Below are 11210 nucleotides of genomic sequence, written 5' to 3' on the forward strand. Positions count from 1 at the left end.
GTTTGCCAAGGGAGCAGGCTACGGAGCTGTCATAGAGAGGCCTGCTACAACATGCCGCCTGCCACTCCCACACACTTCCGGGATTGTACACATGGTTCACAGAGGCAAAGCTTGCCAAGGGAGCAAGCTATGGATCTGGCATAGAGGAAGCCTGCTCCGACATGCGGCCCGCTACTCCCACACACTTCCACCATGGGAACAGGCTACAGATCTGTCATAGAGGAAGCCTGCTCCAACATGCGGCCTGCCACTCCCACACACTTCCAGGATTGTGCACATGCTCTACAGAGGCAAAGCTTGCCAAGGGAGCAGGCTACGGATCTGTCATAGAGGAAGCCTGCTCCAACATGAGTCCCACCACTCCCACACACTTCCGGGATTGCTCTCATGCTCCACAGAGGCAAAGCTTGCCAAGGGAGCACGCTACAGATTTGTCAGAGAGGAACCCTGCCCCAACATGTGGCCCGCCACTCCCGCACACACCTGGGATTGCTCACATGATCCACAGAGGCAAAGCTTGACAAGGGAGAACGCTACAGATCTGTCATAGAGGAAGCCTGCTACAACATGCGTCCACCACTCCCACACACTTCCGGGATTGCTCACGTGCTCCACAGAGGCACAGCTTGCCAAGGGGAATGCTACAGATCTGTCATAGAGGAAGCATGTTCCAACATGCGACCTGCCACTCCCACACACTTCCGGGATTGTTCACATGCTTCACAGAGGCAAAGCTTGCCAAGGGAGCAGGCTACGGATCTGTCATAGAGGAAGCCTGCACCAACATGCGTCCCGCTACTCCCACACACTTCCGGGATTGCTCACATACTCCACAGAAGAAAAGCTTGCCAAGAGAGCAGGCTACGGATCTGTCATAGAGGAAGCATTCTGCAACATGCGTCCCGCCACTCCCACACACTTCCGGGATTACTCACATGCTCCACTGAGGCAAAGCTTGCGAAGGGAGCAGGCTACGGATCTGTCATATAGGAAGCCTGCTCCAACATGCGTCCAACCACTCCCACACACTTCCGGGATTGCTCACATGCTCCACAGAGGCAAAGCTTGCTAAGGGAGCAGGCTACGGATCTGTCACAGAGGAAGCCTGCTCCAACATACGACCTGCCAGTCCTGCACACTTCCCGGATTGTACAAAGGCTCCACTGAGGCAAAGCTTGCCAAGGAAGCAGGCTACGGATCTGTCATAGAGGAAGCCTGCTCCAACATGCGGCCCGCCACTCCCACACACTTCCAGGATTGCTCACATGCTCCACAGAGACAAAGCTTGCCAAGGGAGCAGGCTACAGATCTGTCAGAGAGGAAGCCTGCTCCAACATGTGGCCCGCCACACCCACACACTTCCAGGATTGCTCACATGCTCCACAGAGGCAAAGCTTGCCAAGGGAGCAGGCTACGGATCTGTCATAGAGGAAGCCTGCTCCAACATGCGACCTGCCACACCCACACACTTCCAGGATTGTACAAATGCACCACAGAGGCAAAGCTTGCCAAGGCAGCAGGCTACGGATCTGTCATAGATTAAGCCTGCTCCAACATGCGACCCGCCACTCCCACACACTTCCGGGATTGCTCACATGCTCCACAGAGGCAAATCTTGCCAAGGGAGCAGGCTACCGATCTGTCATAGTTTAAGCCTGCTCCAACATGCAGCCCGCCACTCCCACACACTTCCGGGATTGATCACATGCTCCACAGAGGCAAAGCTTGCCAAGGGAGCAGGCTACGGAGCTGTCATAGTGAAGCCTGCTCCAACATGCGGCCTGCCACTCCCCACACTTCCGGGATTGTACACATGGTTCACAGAGGCAAAGCTTGCCAAGGGAGAAAGCTATGGATCTGGCATAGAGGAAGCCTGCTCCGACATGCGGCCCGCCACTCCCACACACCTCCACCATGGGAGCAGGCTACAGATCTGTCATAGAGGAAGCCTGCTCCAACATGCGGCCTGCCACTCCCACACACTTCCAGGATTGTGCACATGCTCTACAGAGGCAAAGCTTGCCAAGGGAGCACACTACGGATCTGTCATAGAGGAAGTCTTCTCGAACATGCGGCCTGCCTCACCACACACTTCCAGGATTGCTCAGATGCTCCACAGAGGCAAAGCTTGCCAAGGAAGCAGGCTACGGATCTGTCATAGAGGAAGCCTGCTCCAACATGAGTCCCGCCACTCCCACACACTTCCGGGATTGCTCTCATGCTCCACAGAGGCAAAGCTTGCCAAGGGAGCACGCTACAGATCTGTCAGAGAGGAACCCTGCCCCAACATGTGGCCCGCCACTCCCGTACACACCTGGGATTGCTCACATGATCCACAGAGGCAAAGCTTGACAAGGGAGAAGGCTACAGATCTGTCATAGAGGAAGCCTGCTACAACATGCGTCCACCACTCCCACACACTTCCGGGATTGCTCGCATGCTCCACAGAGGCAAAGCTTGCCAAGGCAGCAGGCTACCGATCTGTCATAGAGGAAGCCTGCTCCAACATGCTGCCTGCAACTCCCACACACTTCCAGGATTGTACACATGCTCCACAGAGGCAAAGCTTGCCATGGGAGTAAGCTACGGATCTGTCATAGTTTAAGCCTGCTCCAACATGCGGCCCGCCACTCCCAAACACTTCCAGGATTGCTCACATGATCCACAGAGGCAAAGCTTGCCAAGGGAGCACGCTACAGATCTGTCATAGAGGAAGCCTGCTATAACAAGCGGCCCACCACTCCCACACACTTCCGGGAGTGCTCACATGCTCCACAGAGGCACAGCTTGCCAAGGGAGAACTCTACGGATTTGTCATAGAGGAAGCCTGTTCCAACATGTGGCCCGCCACTCCCACACACTTCTGGGATTGCTCACATGCTCCACAGAGGCAAAGCTTGCCAATGGAGCAGGCTACGGAACTGTCATAGAGGAAGACTGCTCCAACATGCATCCCGCCACTCCCACACACTTCCGGGATTGCTCACATGCTCGACAGAGGCAAAGCTTGCCAAGGCAGCAGGCTACAGATCTGTCATAGAGGAAGCCTGCTCCAACATGCGTCCGCCATTCCCACACACTTCTGGGATTGCTCATATGCTCCACAGAGGCAAAGCTTGCCAAGGGAGCAGGCTATGGATCTGTCATAGAGGAAGCCTTCTCCAACATGCGGCCCGCCACTCCCACACACTTCTGGGATTGCTCACATGCTCCACAGAGGCAAAGCTTGCCAAGGGAGCAGGCTACGGTTCTGTCATAGAGGAAGCCTTCTCCAACATGCGTCCCGACACTCCCACACACTTCCGGGATTGCTCACATGCTCCACAGAGGCAAAGCTTGCCAAGGGAGCAGGCTACGGATCTGTCATAGAGGAAGCCTGCTCCAACATGCTGCCTGCCACTCCCACACACTTCCTGGATTGCTCACATGCTCCGCAGTTTCAAAGCTTGCCAATGGAGCAGGCTACGGATCTGTCATAGAGGAAGCCAGCTCCAACATGCATCCCGCCACTCCCACACACTTCTGCGATTGCTCACATGCTCCACAGAGGCAAAGCTTGCCAAGGGAGCAGGCTACGGATCTGTCATAGAGGAAGCCTGCTCCAATTTGCGGCCTGCCACTCCCACACACTTCTGGGATGGCTCACATGATCCACAGAGGCAAAGCTTGACAAGGGAGAATGCTAGAGATCTGTCATAGATGAAGCCTGCTGCAACATGCGGCCCAGCACTCCCACACACTTCCAGGATTGCTCACATGCTCCACAGAGACACAGATTGCCAAGGGGGAACGCTACAGATCTGTCATAGAGGAAGCATGTTCCAACATGCGGCCCGCCATTCCCACACACTTCTGGGATTGCTCACATGCTCCACAGAGGCAAAGTTTGCCAAGGGAGCAGGCTATGGAACTGTCATAGAGGAAGCCTGCTCCAACATGCATCCCGCCACTCCCACACACTTCCGGGATTGCTCAAATGCTCAACAGAGGCAAAGCTTGCTAAGGGAGCAGGCTACGGATCTTTCATAGAGGAAGTCTGCTCCGACATGCGTCCCGCCACTCCCACACACTTCTGGGATTGCTTGCATGCTCCACAGAGGCAAAGCTTGCCAAGGGAGCAGGCTACATATCTGTCATAGAGGAAGCCTGCTCCAACATGCGTCCCGCCACTCACACACACTTCCGGGATTGTTCACATGCTCCACAGAGGCAAAGCTTGCCAAGGGAGCAGGCTACGGATCTGTCATAGAGGAAGCCTGCTCCAATTCGTGGCCCGCCACTCCCACACACTTCTGGGATTGCTCACATGCTCCACAGAGGCTAAGCTTGCCAAGGGAGCAGGCTATGGATCTGTCATAGAGGAAGCCTGCTCCAACATGCAACCCACCACTACCACACACTTCTGGGATTGCTCACATGCTCCACAGAGGCAAAGCTTGCCAAGGGAGCAGGCTACAGATCTGTCATAGAGGAAGCATGCTCCAACATGTGTCCTGCCACTCCCCCACACTTCCGGGATTGCTCACATGCTCCACAGAGTCAAAGCTTGCCAAGGGAGCAGGCTACGGATCTGTCATAGAGGAAACCAGCTCCAACATGTGGCCCGCCACTCCCACACACTTCTGGGATTGCTTGCATGCTTCACAGAGGCAAAGCTTGGCAAGGGAGCAGGCTACATATCTGTCAAAGAGGAAGCCTGCTCCAACATGCGTCCCGCCACTCACACACACTTCCGGGATTGTTCACATGCTCCACAGAGGCAAAGCTTGCCAAGGGAGCAAGCTATGGATCTGTCATAGAGGAAGCCTGCTCCAACATGCGACCCACCACTACCACACACTTCCGGGATTGCTCACATGCTCCACAGAGGCAAAGCTTGCCAAGGGAGCAGGCTACGGATCTGTCATAGAGGAAGCCTGCTCCAACATGTGTCCTGCCACTCCCCCACACTTCCGGGATTGCTCACATGCTCCACTTAGGCAAAGCTTGCCAAGGGAGCAGGCTACGGATCTGTCATAGAGGAAGCCAGCTCCAAAATGCGGCCCGCCACTCCCACACACTTCCGGGATAGCTCACATGCTCTACAGCGGCAAAGCTTGCCAAGGCAGCAGGCTACCGATCTGTCAGAGGAAGCCTGCTCCAACATGCAGCCCGCCACTCACACACACTTCCGGGATTGTTCACATGCTCCACAGAGGCAAAGCTTGCCAAGGGAGCAAGCTATGGATCTGTCATAGAGGAAGCCTGCTCCAACATGCGACCCACCACTACCACACACTTCCGGGATTGCTCACATGCTCCACAGAGGCAAAGCTTGCCATGGGAGTAGGCTACGGATCTGTCATAGTTTAAGCCTGCTCCAACATGCGGCCCGCCACTCCCAAACACTTCCGGGATTGCTCACATGATCCACAGAGGCAAAGCTTGCCAAGGGAGCACGCTACAGATCTGTCATAGAGGAAGCCTGCTACAACATGCGGCCCACCACTCCCACACACTTCCGGGATTGCTCACATGCTCCACAGAGGCACAGCTTGCCAAGGAGGAACGCTACGGATTTGTCATAGAGGAAGCCTGTTCCAACATGTGGCCCGCCACTCCCACACACTTCTGGGATTGCTCACATGCTCCACAGAGGCAAAGCTTGCCAATGGAGCAGGCTACGGAACTGTCATAGAGGAAGACTGCTCGAACATGCATCCCGCCACTCCCACACACTTCCAGGATTGCTCACATGCTCGACAGAGGCAAAGCTTGCCAAGGGAGCAGGCTACGGATCTGTCATAGAGGAAGCCTGCTCCGACATGCGTCCCGCCACTCCCACACACTTCCGGGATTGCTCAGATGCTCCACAGAGGCAAAGCTTGCCAAGGGTGCAGCCTACGGATCTGTCATAGAGGAAGCATTCTCCAACATGCGTCCCGCCACTCCCACACACTTCTGTGATTGCTCACATGCTCCACAGAGGCAAAGCTTACCAAGGGAGCAGGCTACGGATCTGTCATAGTTTTAGCCTGCTCCAACATGCGGTCCGCCACTCCCACACACTTACGGGATTGCTCACATGCTCCACAGAGGCAAAGCTTGCCAAGGCAGCAGGCTACCGATCTGTCATAGAGGAAGCCAGCTCCAACATGCGGCCCGCCACTCCCACACACTTCCGGGATAGCTCACATGCTCCACAGAGGCAAAGCTTGCCAAGGCAGCAGGCTACGGATCTGTCATAGTTTAAGCCTGCTCCAACATGCAGCCCGCCTCTCCCAAACACTTCCGGGATTGCTCACATGATCCACACACACTTCTGGGATTGTTCACATGCTCCACAGAGGCAAAGCTTGCCAATGGAGCAGGCTACGGAACTGTCATAGAGGAAGACTGCTCCAACATGCATCCCGCCACTCCCACACACTTCCGGGATTACTCACATGCTTGACAGAGGCAAAGCTTGCCAAGGGAGCAGGCTACGGATCTGTCATAGAGGAAGCCTGCTCCGACATACGTCCAGCCACTCCCACACACTTCGGGGATTGCTCAGATGCTCCGATCTGTCATAGAGGAAGCCTGCTCCAACACGTGTCCCGCCACTCCCACACACTTCCGGGATTGCTCACATGCTCCGCAGAGGCAAAGCTTGCCAAGGGAGCAGGCTACGGATCTGTTGTAGTTTAAGCCTGCTCCAACATACGGCCCGCCACTCGCACACACTTACGGGATTGCTCACATGCTCCACAGAGACAAAGCTTGCCAAGGCAGCAGGCTACCGATCTGTCATAGAGGAAGCCTGCTCCAACATGCGGCCTGCCACTCCCACACACTTCCGGGATTGCTGACATGCTCCACAGAGACAAAGCTTGCCAAGGGAGCAGGCTACGGATCTGTCATAGAGGAAGCCTGCTCCGACATGCGTCCCGCCACTCCCACACACTTCCGGGATTGCTCAGATGCTCCACAGAGGCAAAGCTTGCCAAGGGAGCAGGCTATGGATCTGTCATAGAGGAAGCCTGCTCCAACATGGTTCCCGCCAATCCCACACACTTCTGGGTTTGCTCACATGCTCCGCAGAAGCAAAGCTTGCCAAGGGTGCAGGCTACCGAGTGTCATAGAGGAAGCCTGCTCCAACATGCGGCCCGCCACTCCCACACACTACCGGATAGCTCACATGCTCCACAGAGGCAAAGCTTGCCAAGGGAGCAGGCTACGGATCTGTCATAGAGGAAGCCAGCTCCAACATGTGGCCCGCCACTCCCACACACTTCTGGGATTGCTTGCATGCTTCACAGAGGCAAAGCTTGGCAAGGGAGCAGGCTACATATCTGTCAAAGAGGAAGCCTGCTCCAACATGCGTCCCGCCACTCACACACACTTCCGGGATTGTTCACATGCTCCACAGAGGCAAAGCTTGCCAAGGGAGCAGGCTATGGATCTGTCATAGAGGAAGCCTGCTCCAACATGCGACCCACCACAACCACACACTTCCGGGATTGCTCACATGCTCCACAGAGGCAAAGCTTGCCAAGGGAGCAGGCTACGGATCTGTCATAGAGGAAGCCTGCTCCAACATGTGTCCTGCCACTCCCCCACACTTCCGGGATTGCTCACATGCTCCACTTAGGCAAAGCTTGCCAAGGGAGCAGGCTACGGATCTGTCATAGAGGAAGCCAGCTCCAAAATGCGGCCCGCCACTCCCACACACTTCCGGGATAGCTCACATGCTCTACAGCGGCAAAGCTTGCCAAGGGAGCAGGCTACAGATCTGTCATAGAGGAATCCTACTCCAACATGCTGACTGCCACACCCACACACTTCCGGGATTGCTTGCATGCTCCACAGAGGCAAAGCTTGCCAAGGCAGCAGGCTACCGATCTGTCATAGTTTAAGCCTGCTCCAACATGCGGCCCGCCACTCCCAAACACTTCCGGGATTGCTCACATGATCCACAGAGGCAAAGCTTGCCAAGGGAGCACGCTACAGATCTGTCATAGAGGAAGCCTGCTACAACATGCGGCCCACCACTCCCACACACTTCCGGGATTGCTCACATGCTCCACAGAGGCACAGCTTGCCAAGGGGGAACGCTACGGATTTGTCATAGAGGAAGCCTGTTCCAACATGTGGCCCGCCACTCCCACACACTTCTGGGATTGCTCACATGCTCCACAGAGGCAAAGCTTGCCAATGGAGCAGGCTACGGAACTGTCATAGAGGAAGACTGCTCGAACATGCATCCCGCCACTCCCACACACTTCCAGGATTGCTCACATGCTCGACAGAGGCAAAGCTTGCCAAGGGAGCAGGCTACGGATCTGTCATAGAGGAAGCCTGCTCCGACATGCGTCCCGCCACTCCCACACACTTCCGGGATTGCTCAGATGCTCCACAGAGGCAAAGCTTGCCAAGGGTGCAGCCTACGGATCTGTCATAGAGGAAACATTCTCCAACATGCGTCCCGCCACTCCCACACACTTCTGTGATTGCTCACATGCTCCACAGAGGCAAAGCTTACCAAGGGAGCAGGCTACGGATCTGTCATAGTTTTAGCCTGCTCCAACATGCGGTCCGCCACTCCCACACACTTACGGGATTGCTCACATGCTCCACAGAGGCAAAGCTTGCCAAGGCAGCAGGCTACCGATCTGTCATAGAGGAAGCCAGCTCCAACATGCTGCCCGCCACTCCCACACACTTCCGGGATAGCTCACATGCTCCACAGAGGCAAAGCTTGCCAAGGCAGCAGGCTACGGATCTGTCATAGTTTAAGCCTGCTCCAACATGCAGCCCGCCACTCCCAAACACTTCCGGGATTGCTCACATGATCCACACACACTTCTGGGATTGTTCACATGCTCCACAGAGGCAAAGCTTGCCAATGGAGCAGGCTACGGAACTGTCATAGAGGAAGACTGCTCCAACATGCATCCCGCCACTCCCACACACTTCCGGGATTACTCACATGCTTGACAGAGGCAAAGCTTGCCAAGGGAGCAGGCTACGGATCTGTCATAGAGGAAGCCTGCTCCGACATACGTCCAGCCACTCCCACACACTTCGGGGATTGCTCAGATGCTCCGATCTGTCATAGAGGAAGCCTGCTCCAACACGTGTCCCGCCACTCCCACACACTTCCGGGATTGCTCACATGCTCCGCAGAGGCAAAGCTTGCCAAGGGAGCAGGCTACGGATCTGTCGTAGTTTAAGCCTGCTCCAACATGCGGCCCGCCACTCGCACACACTTACGGGATTGCTCACATGCTCCACAGAGGCAAAGCTTGCCAAGGCAGCAGGCTACCGATCTGTCATAGAGGAAGCCTGCTCCAACATGCGGCCTGCCACTCCCACACACTTCCGGGATTGCTGACATGCTCCACAGAGACAAAGCTTGCCAAGGGAGCAGGCTACGGATCTGTCATAGAGGAAGCCTGCTCCGACATGCGTCCCGCCACTCCCACACACTTCCGGGATTGCTCAGATGCTCCACAGAGGCAAAGCTTGCCAAGGGTGCAGCCTACGGATCTGTCATAGAGTAAACATTCTCCAACATGCGTCCCGCCACTCCCACACACTTCTGTGATTGCTCACATGCTCCACAGAGTCAAAGCTTACCAAGGGTGCAGGCTACCGAGTGTCATAGAGGAAGCCTGCTCCAACATGCGGCCCGCCATTCCCACACACTACCGGATAGCTCACATGCTCCACAGAGGCAAAGCTTGCCAAGGGTGCAGCCTACGGATCTGTCATAGAGTAAACATTCTCCAACATGCGTCCCGCCACTCCCACACACTTCTGTGATTGCTCACATGCTCCACAGAGTCAAAGCTTACCAAGGGAGCAGGCTACGGATCTGTCATAGTTTAAGCCTGCTCCAACATGCGGCCCGCCACTCCCACACACTTACAGGATTGCTCACATGCTCCACAGAGGCAAAGCTTGCCAAGGCAGCAGGCTACCGATCTGTCATAGAGGAAGCCAGCTCCAACATGCGGCCCGCCACTCCCACACACTTCCGGGATAGCTCACATGCTCCACAGAGGCAAAGCTTGCCAAGGGAGCAGGGTACGGATCTGTCATAGAGGAATCCTGCTCCAACATGCTGACTGCCACTCCCACACACTTCCGGGATTGCTCGCATGCTCCACAGAGGCAAAGCTTGCCAAGGCAGCAGGCTACGGGTCTGTCATAGTTTAAGCCTGCTCCAACATGCAGCCCGCCACTCCCAAAAACTTCCGGGATTGCTCACATGATCCACACACACTTCTGGGATTGCTCACATGCTCCACAGAGGCAAAGCTTGCCAATGGAGCAGGCTACGGAACTGTCATAGAGGAAGACTGCTCCAGCATGCATCCCGCCACTCCCACACACTTCCGGGATTGCTCACATGCTTGACAGAGGCAAAGCTTGCCAAGGGAGCAGGCTACGGATCTGTCATAGAGGAAGCCTGCTCCGACATACGTCCAGCCACTCCCACACACTTCGGGGATTGCTCAGATGCTCCGATCTGTCATAGAGGAAGCCTGCTCCAACATGTGTCCCGCCACTCCCACACACTTCCGGGATGGCTCACATGCTCCGCAGAGGCAAAGCTTGCCAAGGGAGCAGGCTACTGATCTGTCGTAGTTTAAGCCAGCTCCAACATGCGGCCCGCCACTCGCACACACTTACGGGATTGCTCACATGCTCCACAGAGGCAAAGCTTGCCAAGGCAGCAGGCTACCGATCTGTCATAGAGGAAGCCTGCTCCAACATGCAGCCCGCCACTCCCACACACTTCTAGGATTGTACACATGCTCCACAGAGGCAAAGCTTGCCAAGGGAGTAGGCTACGGATCTTTCATAGTTTAAGCCTGCTCCAACATGCGGCCCGCCACTCCCAAACACTTCCGGGATTGCTCACATGCTCCACAGAGGCAAATCTTGCCAAGGGAGCAGGCTACCGATCTGTCATAGTTTAAGCCTGCTCCAACATGCGGCCTGCCACTCCCACACACTTCCGGGATTGCTGACATGCTCCACAGAGACAAAGCTTGCCAAGGGAGCAGGCAACCGATCTGTCATAGAGGAAACTTGCTCCAACATGCGTCCCGCCACTCCCACACATTTCTGTGATTGCTCAGATTCTCCACAGAGGCAAAGCTTACCAAGGGAGCAGGCTACGGATCTGTCATAGAGGAAGCCTTCTCCAACATGCAGTCCGCCACTCCCACACACTTCCA

Source organism: Ambystoma mexicanum, chromosome 8 (genome assembly GCF_040938575.1).
Source record: "Ambystoma mexicanum isolate Mex_15411 chromosome 8, UKY_AmexF1_1, whole genome shotgun sequence".
NCBI classification, from domain to species: Eukaryota; Metazoa; Chordata; class Amphibia; order Caudata; family Ambystomatidae; genus Ambystoma; species Ambystoma mexicanum.